The 20,771-nt window shown below is 34.2% G+C and overlaps 3 non-coding genes across 3 annotated transcripts; all 3 read right to left on the reverse strand.

The window, feature by feature from the left end:
* Positions 1–511: 511 nt before the first annotated feature.
* On the reverse strand, positions 512–585 carry Trnat-agu. Its single transcript has one exon. It is a non-coding gene; the product is annotated as a tRNA-Thr (tRNA).
* Positions 586–17,458: 16,873 nt separating this feature from the next.
* On the reverse strand, positions 17,459–17,532 carry Trnat-agu. The gene has a single exon. It is a non-coding gene; the product is annotated as a tRNA-Thr (tRNA).
* Positions 17,533–20,178: 2,646 nt separating this feature from the next.
* On the reverse strand, positions 20,179–20,252 carry Trnat-agu. Its single transcript has one exon. It is a non-coding gene; the product is annotated as a tRNA-Thr (tRNA).
* Between the last annotated feature and the right edge of the window lie 519 nt (positions 20,253–20,771).

The following is a 20,771-nucleotide window of genomic DNA, read 5'->3' on the forward strand; positions in this document are numbered from 1 at the left end:
TCTTTATCATGTTATGTATTCTCTTTGAAACCTATTGAGAGTTAGCTGTCCTTGAAATTAATATAATTCCACATGAAATGGATTATCAGCCAACTACTAAGTGTGAAAAATTTATAGGAAAGCATTACTATCTACGATAAATTTAAATATTTGAAGTGAAATTTGCTTTTCATATATTTATAAGAACGAGAGAGTTGTGTTCTCTGAGAAGCCTTAGTCGTAAACAAAAAAAAAATATTGGCAGGAAAGTTATATTCGGCATAAATATCAGAAGTAAACCGAAGGGACATACATACAAATTATTACTTGTGTCGATCATAACTGAAACAAGACAATAAATAATACTTATTCTAAGACATTTCGAAGATAATAACTTATAGTATATATGTATGTTCATATGCACGAATCACTTCATTTTTTTACTAAATTTCAGAAAAAAGAAAAGTACAAAATAAATAAATTGCTCAAAAAAAAAAAAAAAAAAAGAAAAGGAAAGCAACGCATCGACTAAAGGCCCCGGCGAGATTCGAACTCACGATCTCCTGTTTACTAGACAGGCGCTTTAACCAACTAAGCCACGGCGCCCGATAACCTCTGACCTCCTTCATAGAATAAATACTTCAGATTTTATGCATTTATCAGTAAGAAGGAAAAGAAAAAAAAGTAATTTTCTTTTTCGAATAATCACACACACACACACGTAAACAAATATAGTAAAAATAACATTCTATTCGCCTAGAATTGATTTTTTGTACTTATCACTGTTATCAGAACAATAAAAAAAGAACAAGTAAGAAAATTAAATTCGGTCAGGACCGAATCTTTTATACCCAACACCGGTTAATCACAAAATAGACAAAAGAAGTAAAAAAACAACATTCTCATGGAGTGGACGCAGTTGATTTCCTCTATTTTCAGAATGAACGTTTTCGTTGTAAAGGCGTGTGGGAATTGTAGGCGTGTCCTTTAAAAAGTTTAGGTCAATTAGAAGGGATGTTTACTACAAATACTACACTATACTACTACTACAAAGTTGCGCAAATAGACAGATGGACAGACGAACAGACGGATATGAAGGTTTAAAAGCTTTTTGTAGCTTGTTTTTGCGCATTACAAAGGCATTGAAAACACATTAAAATTTTGATACACTATTATATAGAGTAGGCGTGGTCAATTTCGTCAATTCTTTTACACAAATGCTACAGCAACACCCATGGAATATACGATCAAATTTTTGTACATTTATTTGCTATTTGGTTTATGAGTAATGAGCGAATTTTCAATAGCAAGCTACCTGCAAGAACTTAGAACGTTTCCGTCAAATTTGAAGTCAATAGCTTCATTTTTGCGGCCAGAAGAATGTTTACACTAGGCATTACACAGACGGACAGAGGGACATACTTAAATCAATTGAAGATTTTATGCTGGTTAAGAATATACATAAACTTCGTGGGCGTTTTGCCCTTTCTTCATTGATGGGTACAATCAAAAATTTAGTGGGAAAATTTTGAAAAAAAAGGAGAAAAGCGATTACTGATGCGAATAAATTAATGTACTTTAGGTAGTACACACAATGCTAAACGGTCACAAGCACAAATAGACGTTTATTGATTTATTCAACTTATATGCTATATTATAAGTTTAGCGCGAAATATGCTTAACCCCCACACACGTACTGCAAGAGCGAACGCGCAAAAATAATCTCACACAATATATTAATAGACATTAATAAATTACTGAACAAATATAAAAATGTTTAAATTTTTCATTAACATTTATTTAATCAGGGGAACAATTCAAACAAACGGCTTAAGACACAAATCCACTGAGAGCATAAACTCTGTATTTAAACTGTAAGACCTTCCCGCGCAACTTTGCCAAAATTTTATATAAATCATGTGGTTAATTATTTTACATTATGAGTAATATTGTTGTTTTTGCCGCTGTTAGCGTTTTCTGGTTTCTGTTTTTTTCGGTTTTGTATTTTTAAAATCTATAAATATACAGTGAGGCGCATAAGTGTACATTTATCCCTTTGCCGGTATAAAAAGAAGAAAAAAAATCGTATTTACATAAAATTTCGCCTATTTATTAGAAAGCAAAACCCCTAGGCTCGAAAGAAAAAGGTTAAAAAAAGCTTAGAAAGCGAAAAGTAACGATTAACGTTTTGTGCATTACTTCTCAACGTCATGCGAGCATGTTGCAAATGCTTTCAGAAGAGTGAAGAGATTCCAAAAATCGAATTAGAAATTTAGGAATTCAACCAAGAAAGTCGCAATGTCAGACAGGGAAATATTAAAGTATTATTACTGAAACGATCCGTGGCTTAAAAGTATAACAAAAAATTCAAAAAAAAAAAAAAGCTAAAAGTAACAAAGATTAATTAGAGCCGTTAAGTTCACATTCCAGATCAAGTGAGGCATAGCATATTGCTTAAACAATCAATAGGTCTATTTATCGGAAGACCAGCCAAAAGGATTATTGTCTGCATGTATGTATATATATGTAATATATAGATTAATAGATGAGGATTTAAATGATTTTGCCATTTCACGTCGTCTTTTGCGTTATATTGAAAAGTTCATGAGTGTCTGTGAACTTCCATCTTTGACTGTACAACGACAAAAGCTCGTTAGCAGCGTTTCAATTATGCGCCGATTATAAAACCTTATTAGGCAAACTATCATAACTGTAGCCGAAACTTATGCAAGTAAGCCACACCATAAATTTTCACACTTCCTAACATCCAAACATAATGCAAAGCATAATTATATATACATATAAAACGTATATATATATATATTTGTATATATGCACATAAGTAAATAACTTGAAAAGCAGTCAGCATAACAATTATGCGTAGGTGTTGAAACATTTTAACGGTATATTCAATGTCTAATGTAAAATGTCTAATGCCGTAGTTTGTCGTAGACACCATTTTACGCTCGCACACATACAAACATACATCCCTCACCATCATCATCTTGCTGCCAAACAAATGCAATTGCACCTCTCAACCATGGAAATCTATTTAAGATTTATTTATGATTATTTTCAATAATGCTGCACAGACTATAAATAAAAAACTTAGCATTCATCATAACTCAGACTATGTACTGTTTTTATATTTATTTTTCTATCTCTCGCTCTCTCTCTCTCTCTCTCGCTATCACCTTCTATTCAACGTTTTCACACTAATATGGAAAACTATAATTATCAATTAGATTAGATTCCCACCATTATTGGCGCACAAAGAAATCACGTCTAACATGGCAGCACATTTGAAGGCAGAATTTGATGTTTTCTTGCTATTTATCGACAAAACAATCAAATAGTTGAAAACAATTGAATTCATTGTATTTTATAGATAAAGATTTATTGAATTGATTTATATTCAAAAGTCTTAAGACCAAAGCTTAAGTTATAACTATTAACAAAGTTATAGACGGTTTGCGTATTCAAAGTTTTCACACTTACGACAGCAAGTATTTTAGTTTAGATTAGATTAGATTAGATTACATATTCGGAATGCCTTGATCGAAGATCCGATAAGATACATTATATATATTCTTGACCGATATGAATAACGGAACAAATGCTTTCAGAATGCCTTCAAATCGTTTCTTATTACTTTAGACCTATTCGAACTAAATCGGCCGACACTTGAAAAATAACTGCATAGTTTTTTAGTTTACGAGCTTAAAGTTTGTGTTATTCTTAGTTTAGTGTTTTAACGCTGGCCTATACATTTTTTTGTAGTTAAAGTCAACATTTGAGTGAACAAGTCCAATGGCACATCAAACGAAACGTTTCCGAAATGAGAATAAAGGCCTGAGAGTTTAGAAAAATCAATGTATTTCACTCAAAGTAGTAGCCTGTCGGGCCTGTACAAGAATTGGCAGAGAGATTCTCAAGAAACACGTCGAAAGAGCGTTATTCACGCGTACAGAGGTATCGCCAATCTTTCAGGAGACTCACGGCTCACGGCAACATCACGTTTTTCCTTAGCCCGCTTACGTGTCAGTTGTCGTTGATCGTTGATCACTGATTGTAATTTTTTCAGGTTTTCACTTTTTCTTATCGTTGCATACACATCAGTGAAAAGGTGTGTCCGCACGAAGCTGCGCGAATTATAGGCGTTTATAAATCATCTGGTATTTGATTGCTTCAGACATGGAATTTAGTCGGCAATTTCACCAATCAACTATTTTCAAATTTTTCGAGCATTTTGAAATGTATTCACAGTTTAGTCGAGCTTTGAACCTAGAAACATTCAACCTACGACGATGATTTCCGAAATTTTTCCAACGAATGAAACTTGATGTCACGTATTTTCCATCTTTCATATTAGGATACGTGCAAAAAATGAGGAAAATCGGTAAATGGGTTCAAGTCCATCATCGCAAGAAAACTCAAAAAGTAAGTCCAAGGTCGAGAACAAACACATGTCATCTCGAACTATACAATACTGTACAATTGTCTGCAACATGCTGTAAAAATATGTGGAAAATTAAAAAAAGTCTACGGCGACAATATGTGAGAAACGATAGAAGATCGATATGTTGACTGCATGAATCGTCTTACATCTTGATATCAAGCAAAGCGTATAAAAATTGATGATAGCAATAGCTAGAGATTCCTTTAAGGCCAAATATAACGGTTATCTTGTGTTGTGTGCTTTGTATGTTGTCTTGTAAAGAAACGCTAGGGATGAGATATAATTTTATATTTAGACATAAGCTGTGTATATAATTTTTTTTTTGTTTTCTATTCAATACGTCTTTTTTCACTTTTTTTTCTCTATTTCAGCAATCGAAACTTAAAAAAGCAAATTCGTGTTAAACTGCTGTCAACAACATTCAGCCTTCAAAGATAATAAATTTATGTTTTTGTATTGTGTTTAACAAGAGTCAAGGTTATGCATTTTGATTTAATAATTCTATCATGCCTTAATGTAGGTGAAAACAATTTGCTGTATTTTTGGGGCCAGTAGCTGTTAATATTGTTTATATAACCTGCGGCAAGAGGCAAGAGGCAAGAGGCAAGAGAGGAGTTAATGGAATATGTAAACCCTCTTAACATAATACTCTGATGATTTTAATGTTTATTCTTTTCACTATGGCGATCATGACATCAAGTTAAACTTTGTTATTGTTGCTATTATTATATCATTTAATAAAATTTTAAATGCATGTATTTATGCCCCGTACAAAGATTATATAATAGAAAAATAAAACTTGATTTCATAAAAAATCGTGATGTCTATAGTACTTAATTAGATGTTTTTTTCTAACTAAATGAAACTTAATTTTTGATAAACCTGCAACTCTTGCGATTCAATCGAGTTCGATTTAATTAAAAACATTTGCTTAACATTGAGGTCGCACATAAACATTATAGATATTTATAGATATTGTTAATGACGTATAAACAAAAAATTGTTCAACTTTTCTTGTACAACGTTAAGTGAAAAGTTCCGGTACTCGCAACCCGAATTCAAATGGCCGCACACATGATGTTCCACATTCCACTCATTTCGTGTCGAAAATCATTGAATATTCTCGCTACTGAAGAGACAAACGAATCTAATTGAGGTAAGCCTAACAACAACAAGACAACGTTAATAGAGTCGACAGCACCTTCAATAGCGAATAGATCATCTGTCGAAACTCAGAAACTCTTCTTCTTGTCTGGAAGCATCCAACGGTTGACACGAAACACTTGTATATTATAAATAATACTAAGACGCTTGGGTTGATTAAACTGATTCTGCCTATATTCAGCTGAAGGAGGAACAATATTTTATGGATAGTTAGACTTTTGAGGGCGTCAAGCTGGTTGTTTTGTCCAATCCCCCCAATTCTCATTAAACGAAGAAAGTATCTTTGCTAAAACTTTTTCTTTTAAATTTACTTGCACTCTATTGCAGAACTGGCTACGAATTCTTTTACTATTTGCGACTCGTAGCATTGCCTCAGAATCTCTTTAAATTAATTAGGAAAACAATAGCAACAGCAAAAACAAAAAAGGCAAACAAAGATGCTTGCGTAGAGCTGCTTTCTTAAAATTCTTTTTACCATTTTTGGTCGATAGATTTAGAATTTTTTACAACTAAATTCACTCCATGTGAAAAATGATGCGTATTCTCTTGTTAAATTCGCGAACGCGTTATTCATCTACTCGTTACAAACTTCTCTATTTAAAATGCTCTTGTGATGGCATCCCCTTACTTTGGACTTGAGTCTTTTCGCTTCAACGCTACTTACGGTTTCGACTTATTTTTAATCTCTACAGTTGTCCGGTTCAACGCTTCAAGCTATCATAGTATTTCTTCCCCAAAGTTTATTTATTGAATTTTTTTTCATCTCTGCTTCATTTTAAATTCTCTCTAAACTCTCTCCGTTACCTTAAGAGCTTCTTTAAATATATATATATATATTTCTTCTTCAGATCTAATTTTTCCAATTTGTTGCACTCTACAAATAATCGCTACTTAAGTTTATGTTCTTTTTAACCGTCTCACCGTCTACGTAATTTTAAATCATGTCACTAAAAAAAGAAATGATATCACGCGAGCTATTAGTTATTAGCGAATCTTTTCTTCATTTCTCCTTTTCATTTCAGAGTTTCTTGTTTCTCTTTACTCTCTTTTTGCGCCCGTTAACATACTTCATTTAAACTTTTATTAAATTTCTTCGCTCTTCCTCATTCTTCTAGATAAAATCTGCTTCGGATCGTACGTAATAATAATTAGGATTGTCTATCCACGTTTTCTTAAGCTTTTCGATTTCTCCGTTGTTCTTTCTTCGATGGGCAGCTATCTTTGAGGACCTATTGTGTGTTTGAATAGAGCGCCTTCATTCAAAGATCAATTTACTCCATGCTGTTGAGATAATGCAGGGACGTGTTTGCGATTTCGAAAAAGGAGAAAACTGAATGATTCCCACTTTTTATTTTTGGTATCTCTGAATGACTACGCGCCAGCCACAATATTGAATTGTACGTGTTAATGGCCTGACCGTGAGATCTTCACTTCACCTCCACCTCACTCCAAGTCATAGAAACTTAAGTAAGTGTTCCTAATTATATTTCTAGAAAAGTATTCCTATAGCTCTAGAATTGTCATTTGATTTGTCTCAGACTATCTGGTGGGCGTTGGCGTCAGTTCAGTCTGCTGGACTAGCAGTATAGGCCAACAATCCTCATGAGTATCTCTGCCTCCGATGGAGAGTAAGCGGGGGTTTTGACTACGCGTCGATCTCCATTGGGGCATGGTATCCCAGTCCAAACCGCCATCAATTCCCCCAAGTATAATCTATGAAAATGGGCAGGCGATTATATCATCGCCAGTAAGCGTTAAAAATTGAAACCAACTTATGGATCTTGTTGCGCGGGTGAAAGCTAAATGCAGACTCTCGTTTTTGAATCTCAGAGAACTTCGGAAAGATGAAACGCAGCGGTAGCTTTAGCATGATGGAGATGGATTTCGATGTACCTGAAGGCGCCTATTGTCTTTGCTAAGATCTCTCAGAGGATCGAACCTAATCTTTCGACATTCGAGCACCGCTGGTTGCTACGGGATATCGCTTACATCGTTCGTGCTTGCTTTACCTCTCCCTGGGTGCCGTCACTCCCTGACTTTACGGGGCCATTAAGAATCCGGGCGTTCCTTGATGATTCGACCCGTCGCACCATATTCATTACACTTGAGACGGTATTAGAGTGCATCACAAATTGTTTCATTTTTTACCGTCCACAGTTAAGGAGAAACTAATCTTCGTCTATATGGAGCAATATATCCATATATTAATTAATTGTGAGGCAATAAGTCTAAGAGCAACAAATTCCCGTGACGAAATTTCACAAGAGCTTAGGAGTATGCAGCCACTGCCTGCAATTATTTATTGTCACTATATGTAAACTTTAATGTAATCTTATCAACGCAAAGAGACTTTACAGGTGAAGACCTTCAAGCTATTGAACCAGAGTTTTACTTGTGTTTCTCGGCTCATGTGCCGATCAATTGAAATGAATGTGTATAACGTATATACGAATAGAAGAAAAAGTTCTTAGTTCTTAGGCGAAAACTTTTTTTTTTTAATAGAACAAATGCAAGCAGATCCCGTTACTTTTCAACAAATCTATTATTATTAAAAATAAAAGGAAAACATTATGAGGAAATATCTTAAAATAATTCTATTGTATCTGGTCGTTTCATTTGTTAAATAATTTAAGATTATCGCTGCGGTAGAAATCTAACAATTACCGTAAAGCCCCAATAGTGGGAGAAGTAAAAGATGCCTGATGACAAAATGTGAACGCAATAAAAACAACAAGACAAAACAAAAAAAAACAATGAATTAAGCAAACTTTAATGATTCCTTTTCTTATTTTTGCTTAGCAGACTGCGAGAGATAAGATATCTTCCTAGAAAAAGAGTAGTGGTTGCTTTGTGTTTGTAGTTAAAAGGTTTACTTACATCATGCTCAGGGCATTTTAAATGAAACTGTATTATGACCATAACTAAAAGCTGCAATAACACGTCGTTTTCAAACGTTTTTAATAGTGAATGTGGAGGAGAATTTGTATACGAATGTGAAAATAAAACAAATATGGCAAAATTATCAGATATATATCAACTGAGCACATAACAAATTTTATTTACATCATGATCGCATGCACGGTGAACACAAACGAATAATTGGGAACGAATTGTGAACGTTATTAAGTTAAAAAAAAAAAAAAAAAAAACAGAAAAAGAAAGAAAAGCAAATGTCTCTTAATCGCTTTCATAATATGAAAGATTGGAAATAAGAGAAAATATTAAATGAAAAATTATATGCAAACAGAGTTAGAGTGAATTAATTACAGATGAGTGCAAGGATTTGCCACACATTTCCATTCAATATTCCGATTAGAAGAAGTTTAACCTTCTGTGGTAAGGGTTTTCATTAGGATTTACAATTTTCGTGGCCCACAGTAAGATTTAACTATTATAGGCTATATAAATATATATATATATATATATATATATATATATATATATATATATATAATATATAGATGAAATACATAAAAGATCGCGATATTTTCGTTGATAATCAAGTTAATACCGGCAAAAATTATATTCTTAATAACTATTATGTAGGAAAGAAGAAGAGAGCGCAATACTTGATAGCAATATATATATATATATATATAAACGAGCCACGAATAGCAAATACAAAAATACAGGTAAATAAATGCATTTATAAGTGCAGCTTAAAGTATACAAGAACGGCATCCCAATGTAATGACAAGAGTTGAAAGATACAGAAAAAGAAAGTAACTCGACTATAGAGGACTAAAGGAACGCATCACTAGAGTATAAGCGTATATTAGATTGGTCATCCCCTTTGTAACGCTCCGAGTTAATTATGCTTAAATCATTTTTCATTTCAAATAGAATGCGGACAAAGCTACTCTTATTAACTTGAATATGATATATGATATATCGTGCCTCAGATATATAGATAAATTTCTAACGAATATTGTAAACATAAAATATTTAACCAAATTTCACTTATATACAGTTACTGGCTGCATTTAAGATTACAGACGTCAGTTGAAACAACAACAGACAGTAAAAAATTGCTCCATTCGATGTAATTTCATAAGAAAAATTCAAAAGTTGACCTTACCCAAGGGGGGGGGGGGGGGGGTAAGAAACAAGAGTTTGCCACAAATGTGCAACAATAACTTCATAATTATGCAATGATAGGCGCAATTTTAAAGCAGACTGAGCAAGATGAGTATTCACGATTCGCCTTAAGACTATGTAACGATAATTGTTTTCCTGTTTTTATTATTATTCTTTCAAATGATTCAAGAGATTTCCAAGTATCTGATAAGAAAAGCTTAGTGAACATCGTTGACAGTAAATATAAAGGATTAACAATGTTCTTGGCACTAATAACAACCCACACAAGCGCACACACATCAAAAACACATTTATACATATGATCACCTCTTATTATAACGGATTATTTAAAACTTATCGAAATTTTCCTTTTAAATTCCTTTAATTGGGCATTGTTTGTCAATTAACTGACAGCTATTTAATTCCAATTTTTTCTTTGTTGCTTTGTGTCTTTTTTATTTTATTTTTATTTTTTTTTTTGTTGGTTTAAATATAACTTTTGGTTACTTCAGCGTAATAGGCTCTCTCTCTCTCTCTCTCTCTCTCTCTCTCTCTCTGTCTCTCTCTCTCTCTGTCTCTCTCTCTCTCTCTCTCTCTTATGGACACACATGTAAGTCGTTAATGTAATCTATGAAAGGAAGAAAAAAAAGCATTCGTGATAAATGTATTAATTAATTGGTTTCTGGATAAAAAAACAAAACCCATAAGATACGATATGAAGCGTTAAACTGCCATGATTTTCGCACGCATATAACATGTTTACATAACATGTTGAAGGCATGTGGGTCGGTAACAATAAAGAGTTTTTCGAGAAAAATTCCAAACAAATAGTTCACACTTCATTAGCGTAGTTGGACTTTGGTTGCTCTTTTCTTTTTCTTCTTTTTTTTTTCAATTTAGCAGAGAATGTCAAAACTTGTTTTAACTACGATATTGCAAAGGCTTTAAAGCCTGGTCTGGCATCAGATGTACTGTCGTTGTTTGCCCATTGTGAACTAACAAAAGCCAAATAGCTAATGAAACCGCATTGCCGATCAAGCCCCTAGGAAGATTTTGCAATAAATAGTGCATGCAAAACTTACATACTTGCTATTAATATATGTGTATTTCATACATGGTTTTTCAACAACAAATGTGATGTTAAAAAAATCTATATATCTTACGGTTGGATGACTGCTTCACAGGCGGCATCATTCCGATGAATAGTTAACGCCAACCACGTACAAGGCATTAAGTTTACGTCAACCAGAAAGAAAAAGAAAAGGATTCGTTACACCGTCAGTCCAAAAAAGCGGCGAAAACTGCTGCTCGTTATGGTTAAAGAGTTTATTCGCCCATTCCTCCTCCATACAGGCTGAGCAGACGAGGCAGATTGTCTTCTTCTTCGCATACCGTCAGCGTGTAAAAATCATTACCAATACTCAGAAAAACTTTGTTTAAAAATTCATGATCTTTTCCATGCACTTTCGTGATTCAATCCGTGCATGTATCGGAAAATCGATCTCACAGTGTTGATTTGTCAAATGTCATCGCAACGATCCTCGTACATCGACAGTTCAGAAATGGTTCGAAGGCAATTTTTCAATTCTTAAAATTAATGAAAAGATTTAACGGAAAACCTACAACAATAAAAGTTTTTCCAATAACGCAAATCGGCTCAAAAAATTGCAAAAAAATTGTTAACGCTTCATTGTCCAAAGTGGGCGTTTTTTGTTCAATATAAGCTGTTTAAAAAAAGGGAAGGGGGAACATGTCGAAACGCATTTCCGACGATGAGCGCACCAGTTATCTGTTACTCAAATATAGTGAACGGACAATTGGAGACATTGCCAAAACCAGGCACAATTCGTTTAAGGTCTTATAATATTGAGTATATGCTCGAACGCGGTTCGGTGGTGCTGGTCCTTCGAAAAACACCAAGGAATGCACTTTAAATCGGTCCAAACACGTCATATTTGATTGAGTTTTGACTATTTTCGAAAGTGAAAAAATTGCTCTGGAGTTATGATTTCATAGAAGCGATAAGACCCTATCGGAAAATGGAGTTTTTTTAAATGAAAGTAAACAAGCATAACCCATTAACTATTTAGGATATTTGCATGAAATTCGCACACCTGTCAAACCAAGTTGCTGCCGAGGTAAGAAGAAATAAAACCTACTCGTTTGGATATAACCGGGCCATTTAAATTAAAAAAGCCTTACCTTACAGTAGTACATATATTTTACATATTATACGTTTAATTGTTTTTTACGGTTTGATCGCTTAGAACGAATAAATAAACAGTTGAATGCATTCGCTTAACGCGAAACAACACAAGCGCATATAGAGATTTGAAACTTATATATACATATATATATATATATATATATATTGTGTCATGTTGCAAGCAATATTGACAAAGGAAATGTTTCACAATAAATTCAAGTGTCTTTCAATTAATGTAGGCTTGAAAGCTGACTCATGACATAAGCAGAAATAGAGAACTTTTGTAGACAAACTAACATATTACGTGTAGACGTCTGTAAATAATACGAAAAATATAAACGAAAGAAAAAAGAAAAAGCAAATTAATAAAACTTCATATAATGTAATTTTTGTTCGACACAAAACATTTGTTTCTTTTTCTGACTTAATTTTTCCTCGCAGGTGTTTGCATAAAAAAAATGTTCGCAGCCATTGAGGTATATTCATCTTGTCACAATTTTTGCAACAAACAACGGGACGCCTCAGCTATATAGAGCCTCAAGTTCCCTATTATATGTAATTTTGATCGCTACCAAATCCCAAATTGATTTAAGCATAACCATCCGTTCGACTGCGCGCACTTTCGCGAAAGTGCAAAACTCATGATATCGGCTTTAACTTGGGGCAAGAACATAGCACACGCAAGCTTTTACATGCAGATTCGTAACCAAAGTAAATCAAATCGATGATAGGGCATTACCATCACACAACATAAGCTTAAAAACACTTTGCTTTTAAAACAAAAAAATGGCTTTTATTCCGATTGCTCTTACATCAATTTCATTTTCTATTTTACGTACAGTTATAATCAGTGCAGTAATGATTAAGATCGCGAAAGCATTATTTTTTCGAAATGGCGCCAAAGGAATTGCGTTTCAAAGGAAACTACCCACGATTAAGATATTCACGGAAGACATACATGTTAAGAAAGGGAAAATTTTTCAAGAAACGAAACTGATGGCGACGCCTTAAGAAAGAATTGGCCCAGATCGGCGACACATTCCGAGTTTAATTATAGCATTTAAACATTTGGTTTCCTTGTTCCTTAAAGGGTAAAAGTAAGTCGCAATTTTCGGAAATCATACGCACGAATATTTCCAAGAATCGGCTATAACCTTAATCTTAGGAATATAATTTCTATTACGAATATTTGAAATATATTCATAAACACCTGGATATGAGTAGAAAGCTTTACTTTCAAGACAATTATTTCAAAACTTTTCAATCATCTCGAGTTATTTGCCTCGACAATGCACTGAATTTTTGTACATGAACGTAATGTATTTGAATTCACATGATAAATAGAAACAATAGCAATCACTTAGCACTTACTTCCATACTGAATTGCGTCATTTTGATATAATTTATCGTTTTCTACATAGTTCTATTGTATATAAAACAGAAACCGTTTTATATAACTCATCCAGTTCTCTAAAGCTAAAGAATAACAAAACACAAGGAAAAACACTATAGTGGAGCACGTCCCTTCAATAAATGCTCAAAATAAAGCCTTTTATGTGAGGTAATCTAAAAACCTTTCCAATCCAAAAATCTCCGAAATCGTGAATACAAGAACAAAAAATGATATGAATTTTTCCACACCCTACTTCAAACTCAAACCGCATCGTCATTGCATATTTCAACAGGTGATATAGCAAGACTTGATTTCGAAAAATTTTGATTAATTCCGCGGGATAGAAAATGACAGTTGGAATTGATGAAGACAAAATAAAATATGATCATATTAGAAAATCGTCTCTCATTTTGATCAAGAAAATTGGGAGGATTACTATCTTAAAATTCAGCAGTTCTGTATAAAGTCTATAGCGTTTCTGTTGAATTCTTAACGAAGCTGTACGTAGAACGCGATTAAACAGCGCACCGCTACTATCATCAGACAAAAGCAAAAAGGTATAATTATCGCGGTACTATTTTAATAGCACTACTGCATAGTAATTCGTAATATTTTCACATGCAATAGTCAGACTACCTTGGTAATCAAATAAGGCTGCTATGAATTTATGCATAACAATGTTTTCAACTCTTCGCTTTTTTCGAAGTTTCTCTTATCTTTTGTAAAAGTTTTTCAAGGCACGGAACGCAGAACATTTTCTTCGAAATTCCAAAAAAAATTTCTCAACTTTTACCTAAGAAAATAACAGAGAGAGAACGCCAGTACTGAGATACGGATGGACGGACGCGACTAAATCAACAATAAAAAATGTTCATATCGTGTGTGACGATAATATCAACGCACACTTTAACTGTTTTGCAAACGAAAAAAAGAAATTTGATATACAATCTCTGTCTGAATGGTTATGAGAGGAGGAGAGGTTTTTGTTATATTGTACAGCCCTTGTAATAAGGATGCATTCATTTTCTTTGCGTGAAAAGCGGGAAGAAATGAGCAGCATATGTTTGCGTAGTGCACGATTTTAAAGTAAAAACATTTGAAACGGAGAGAAAGATCGTTTCTTATAAGTCGTTCCGAAGGTGGAAAGAGCGATTAAAGAACGATCAGTCGCACGGTGTGTGAACACTGCCAGGACGAATGGATGACAAAGCTGAGAAAGTCCATTAGTTCTTTTAAAGGATTTGATTGACGGACAAACTGGGAAACAATTGCTCTATATATACTTGCACATAAGCGGTAAGACTAATGTATTTAACAGCATTAAAAATTCGGCTACAGCCGAATATAAGTTGCGTACTTCTTAATTTATTTACTTAACATCAATGCCCATTCGTCTTGAAATTAACAAAACTGTTACAGACTTGATGCTTAAGGTTTTAAATGCATGCTTATGCTTATATGTGTGCGCATAAATTAAAAAATACTAAACTATCGTTGTAATCGTTTCCTGAAGGCCCAATTGTAAATATAGTTAATTAATAATAATTGCATCACACGCTGTACTGAATTTATTTGCTACCACCTACAGCGCTCGAACAGGTAGGAGTACCATATCATTTACGTGCATGTATACACACAAATGATAATTCATTCAGATTCGCTTACTCTTGTCCAAATTTGTTGTGGCATTCTTGCATGCATGTACTTTGCATAGAGTGTTATGAAGAGTAACAAGATTTAATTACCCCATACGTGATTTGTTCATTCACTTAGTTACGTCATCGTTTATATCTAACATACAAGTGTTGATTTAAGACTTACTTAAGCTTGCTATCTTGTAATGCATGCTTTTAAACGTCAACGTTAGAAATACTCAGTTTTGTCCAGTAAACGGAACGAAAATGTTTCGGTCTTCACTTAAAATACATTTCCCGTAAGAAAATACAAAGCGGATTCATCTTTGGACAAATCTCTTCTAATTTTCATTAAAAGCCTTTGTTGCGATTATTTTCACGCTCCCGCGTCATTTTTCTTTCCCTTTTTTGCGAAAAAATCATTAGAACTAATACTGCGATATTCTTTTATTTGATTCATAAATTGCAGATGAGAAGTACAAGAAAACCGTACGAGAATTATTTTGCTGTTGACAACTAAATTTATCGAATCTTAATAAATCTCTATTTTAATGTAACAACAAAAAATGCTAATAAGAAAAAAAAGAGATATTAAATTGTCTGGAAGGCTCGTCAACATACTATCTAGAAAAACCGAAAAGTTTGCGCGGGTTTGCCAATCCGGAGTTCCTTTCGAACTGTCGACACCTATCATGGACAGCTAATTTGTTCGGAAGCGAAGTGGAGTTAATCACGTTCGTCAGCCATATCGCAAACAGTTACAGATGAGAAAAATTATACCTCATCGAAGAAAAGGACGGATGCATAGTCAAAGCTGACCTAACTAACCGTCCGGGCGTGACGTTATGGGCAAGACTCTTGTATTTCCTACACTATTTACAGTCCACCTTCCGCTACATTTGTATCTATACCTCTCAAATTTAGGACCTCACACCTCTAAACCAACTTTCCTCCCAAAAGTAAAGATTCTGGCACAAATTTGAATATTAAAGGATAGATGTTTATTGACAATATTAATAAAAAAAAGTAAAAATAAAAATTCCTATATAAATATTATTCATACAGAGATATATTTATAAAACAACTTTTAAAAATAGGTAGAGTAAATACTGCTAATGTGTATATATTTGTGTACAAAGACTTACGATAAATTACGAACTAATGGAATATTAACGAGTAAGAAAATTAAATTTGGTCGGAAATGAATCTTTTTTTATACCCAACACCGTTTACCTCCAAAAAAGACAAAAGAAGTAAAAGAACAAAATTTTCATGCTCTCTAATACGGAGTGGGCGCAGTTAATCTCTTCTATTCTTAAAATAAAAGTTTTTGTACGCTTAAATCGATTTAGAATTTAATGATGATCAGGAACATATATATTTTGTGGGGTCTGTGATGCCTTCTTCTAGACGTTGCAAATGTTTTCACAAAATGAATATATACCTCTTGTCCTTCGGTGATGGATATAAAAATATGACGAGTGCAGAGTGCTCTTTACTCGGCTGTCGCTGGCAAAAACGACGACGATGATAATTATGATGATCGTCATAACGATGTCAATGTTTACAGTAAGAATGATGTTTGCTCATAGACAAGGTGGCGTTTGCTTATAAAGATAATGACGATGAATGCTGCCTCGGTGGGCCTTTGCGTTCGCAACAACATAGCAGACGTTCATAATTCTTGTAACTTCTCTCTGCTTTATCGTACAGTTAAATTAATGTTGTTGTAGTTAATTATAGGTACGTACGTACGTACGACGTGTGCGTCCCAATATCATTTTCTGTTGAGAATCGCACTTTTGCATTTTTGTTTTCCTACAATAAAATGTTCTCGTCTTCATTTTAATTACAACTGAAATCTTTTTTTGTATCCTCTACCGCAAATTATAATCGATGACAAATTGTATCTTACAAATCTTGGCGTCTTTTCGCAAAAGAAAACCAAAAAAAACAAAAACCAATTGTCTAAATCAACTTAAATAACAAAGCATATTTATAACGTTGTATGTCAAAGACAGCATTTCACAGTAAGGAAACTTTTAAGTTCGCTTTGTTCAATATCTGTCTGTATTTATAATAGAAACATTCTTCCTCTTCAGCAGCTGTTCTTAACACTATTTTATACCCCAGTTTATTTTTTTAACACAAAGTTACAAATTACTTCTGGTATTACCCCAAACTTGCAGCGCACTGTGCAGGAGCACTACCTCTATCGCATTAAGAACTTTTTCGGAACGCAATGTCACATACACCACACTTATATCAAAACCCAACAGAGGGGACGTATTAGTGATTGATTGCAATCATCATATGTTAGCAAAGTGAAGCAATGTGCGAAGAAAAGGATTAGCAATTTTGAGAAGCTGAAACAAGACAATAATACCCCACGTATTCTAAGACGTTTTCAAGACAATAATTTGTACTATGCGTTGAATTCCTACATATTCTGCTGGTATTATTAGTGAATTCCAAAAAAAAAAGAAATGCTCAGAGGAACTAAATCATTGCTAGAAAAAAAACATGTTCTTGAACACTCAGAACAAAGGCCCCGGCGAGATTCGAACTCACGATCTCCTGTTTACTAGACAGGCGCTTTAACCAACTAAGCCACGGCGCCCATTGATTTCTCACCTCATTCTTACAACAAATACTTTACATTTTATGCTTATATATAAACTAAGAAGAAGAAAACACTGCAATTTTATTTTTAATACTCATATATGCATAAACAAAAATAGAAAAATTCTATTCGACTGCGGCCAATTTTTTTGTATTCATCACTGTTATCAAACGAATAAAAAAAAGGGGGAAACTAAACTTGCATACTCTGCAATATTATGCGCACGCAGTTGATTTTTATGCCTATCGGCGGAGGATGAGGGATATATTCATTTTGTCAAAACGTTTGCAATGGCCAAAAGGAAGTACCGGAGACTGCCCAAGGTATATATCTTCTTGATCACCATCAAATTCTTAATCCTCCAGGGGAGCATGGATCATCACTATAAGTAGAAAAAAACCCTATATTTAAATGAAGAGTAGGATTGACGGGAACCCATAACTGTAACGACGACATTTCTCGTAGCGGATTCGGTTCGCTTATAAATATATGCATCGTTGATCTCTATGTCGAATAAGTGTTGTCAAACTGGCACGCCATTGATCTTTTAAAGAAACGTATTTGTGGGATAGGAGCACATCGGCGGTCAAATCAACTGCTATGGAGTCGGCCATTTTATCTAAAAATGATTTATTCAGACATAAGCTACTAACACTTTCCAGGTCTTCGGAGTGTACGGTGGACGACTCATAAGGCATCGCGTCTTAATACCTTTTCGATGCTTCGTTGAAAACTTGAAACCCTATAATTTCAATGATTATATGGCCAAACGATCGGGCAAATCTTTTTGAGATATCAACCATTTAAGAAGAGCGTGGCGTGTGATTACTTCAAATACATATACTCATGCCATGTCAAGCACTGAACAATTTAATTGTAAGGTGAGCTACTAAGCTTTCTTGTTCTGAGATGGAATAATTTTTTTGAGCGCTATTGGTCTTATGTGACATAAAAGCAATTGGAACTTCTTCTCAGTTTTCATGCCTTTGAGCCTACCAGTTTTCATGCCGTTACCTACACCGAACCGACTTGAGCCACATTGAACTGAAAAGTGGCAAATGGAATCCAGGTTAAATAACAGAGTCGAAGAGTGTAACTATTCTTTAAGCTCTTCAAACGGGAGTTTAGCGTTACATAATCTAAACGGTCTTGTCACAAATTTATATAATAGGCAACCAGGCACTGTGAAGACTGCCTTTTACATCAAAGCCCGCGATAAATCTTGCCTCTAGTATTAGCGGCGAAATGCTTAATACGTTTATTATTATGTGTTTGCTTATCAATGGCATAAGAAGTTAGGGAAGTCTTTGTTTGTGAAGAAAGATATTCTTTTACAAAAAAAATCTTAGAAGATATCAAAGAATCGAGCAAAATCAGTTCCTAGATACAAATTATGTTGCGGAGTGGGAAATATCGAAAGAGTAATGATGTTGACTTTGGCGCTAACTGTCAGGTCAGTGTTTATACAGCCTGCTGCAGCTGTTTCCAAAGATTCATGAAACTTTTCCCAAGAATATTTGTTTTCTTGAAGGAACGTTTTCATCTAATCTAGAGCAAATCACGAAGTGAACACACTGGTGTCTAGCACACCTACTACATCTTGCGAAACTGTCTTAATAATTATCTTAATAGTGGTCAAATATGATTTTAATGAACATCGAAAAGAACTACAGAACAAAATTGTCCACTGTCGGGTGTTGGATCTTTTAGGCGTTTGTAAATTAAAGGAGGAGATCAATATTATTGAAAAGTCTGGGTGACTTGCAAAACCGCGTTTTGTTCCCTAAATAGTATTCTGAAACGTCGCGGCAAGCCTCGTGATCACCTGAGTTCGGCAAAGAACATTATTACCCGACAGCCGTTCGCATAAATTTCCACTTCAAATGCCGACCATAGATGACGTTGAATACTTGGTATGGGTTCATATCGTTATGTGTCTGACTGAAGGTGGTCTACACTGTATCTGAGAAGAAGCGGCGTGAACATGCAAATTATAAGAATTGGGATGATGTCAAGATGTATTTATTTTCATAATGACCAATTGAGGTCTAATAATTTCGCTAATGAGCGACTGTAGCATTGATAAAGGTACGCTGCCAACAGATAATTGCAATTGCGGAGCGGTTGGTTTTGTTTTAAGTTAATCATTTAAATCAGATTTTTGCATAAGCACTGTAAGGCACCCGTTAAGAAATACATGATTGCATGAAGTAGAAGCAAGTACTTCATGGCCTTGGTACTCCCCTAAACATAAGGCGCACTGTGTAGTACAACTGTTAACTATATCATTAACTATAGCATTAAGAACTTTTTCGGAACGCGATGTCATATAGGCCACACTATCTTTTGTAACGCAGTAATATCAAAACGAAACAGAGGGGACGTATAAGTGATTGGTTGTATCCATCATATGTTAGCAAAGTGAAGCAATGTGCGAAGAACAGGATTAGCAATTTTGAAAAGCTAAAACAGGACAATAATACCCCACGTATTCTAAGACGTTTTCAAGACAATAATTTGTAATATGTGTTGTATTCCTACATGTTCTGTTGGTATTATTAGTGAATTCCAAAAAAAAAAGAAATGCTCAAAGGAACTAAATCATTGCTAGAAAAAAAACATATTCTTGAACAATCAGAACAAAGGCCCCGGCGAGATTCGAACTCACGATCTCCTGTTTACTAGACAGGCGCTTTAACCAACTAAGCCACGGCGCCCGTTGGTTCATCACCTCATTCTTACAACAAATACTTTACAATTTATGCTTATATATAAACCAAGAAGAAGAAAACACTGCAATTTTATTTTTAATAGTCATATACGCATAAACAAAAATAGAAAAATTCTAATCGACTGCGGCCAATTTTTTTGTATTCATCACTGTTATCAAACGAATAAAAAAAAGGAGGAAACTAAACTTGCATACTCTACAATATTATGCGAACGCAGTTGATTTTTTCTCTTTTTTAAGAATAAAAGCAACCATTATCATGTGACTTGCAGTTGGTGCGTAATAGTTTGAATATCCAAGAAGCCGAGATGTTTTCAATTTATGTTGTACGGTTGACGTGTTCTTTTGCCGACTTGGTCCATGTTCAATATTAACCTGGGTTCGAGATATTTTTGTGATATTTGAAGCAGATATTTCCGGGACCATGCTTACAACAGCAATTAACAGATAGATCGGTTTAGAGTTTAATGCTATTCGAGGACATATATTCTTTATGGAACCTCTG

This window comes from Glossina fuscipes, unplaced genomic scaffold (assembly GCF_014805625.2).
Source record: "Glossina fuscipes isolate IAEA_lab_2018 unplaced genomic scaffold, Yale_Gfus_2 1, whole genome shotgun sequence".
NCBI classification, from domain to species: Eukaryota; Metazoa; Arthropoda; class Insecta; order Diptera; family Glossinidae; genus Glossina; species Glossina fuscipes.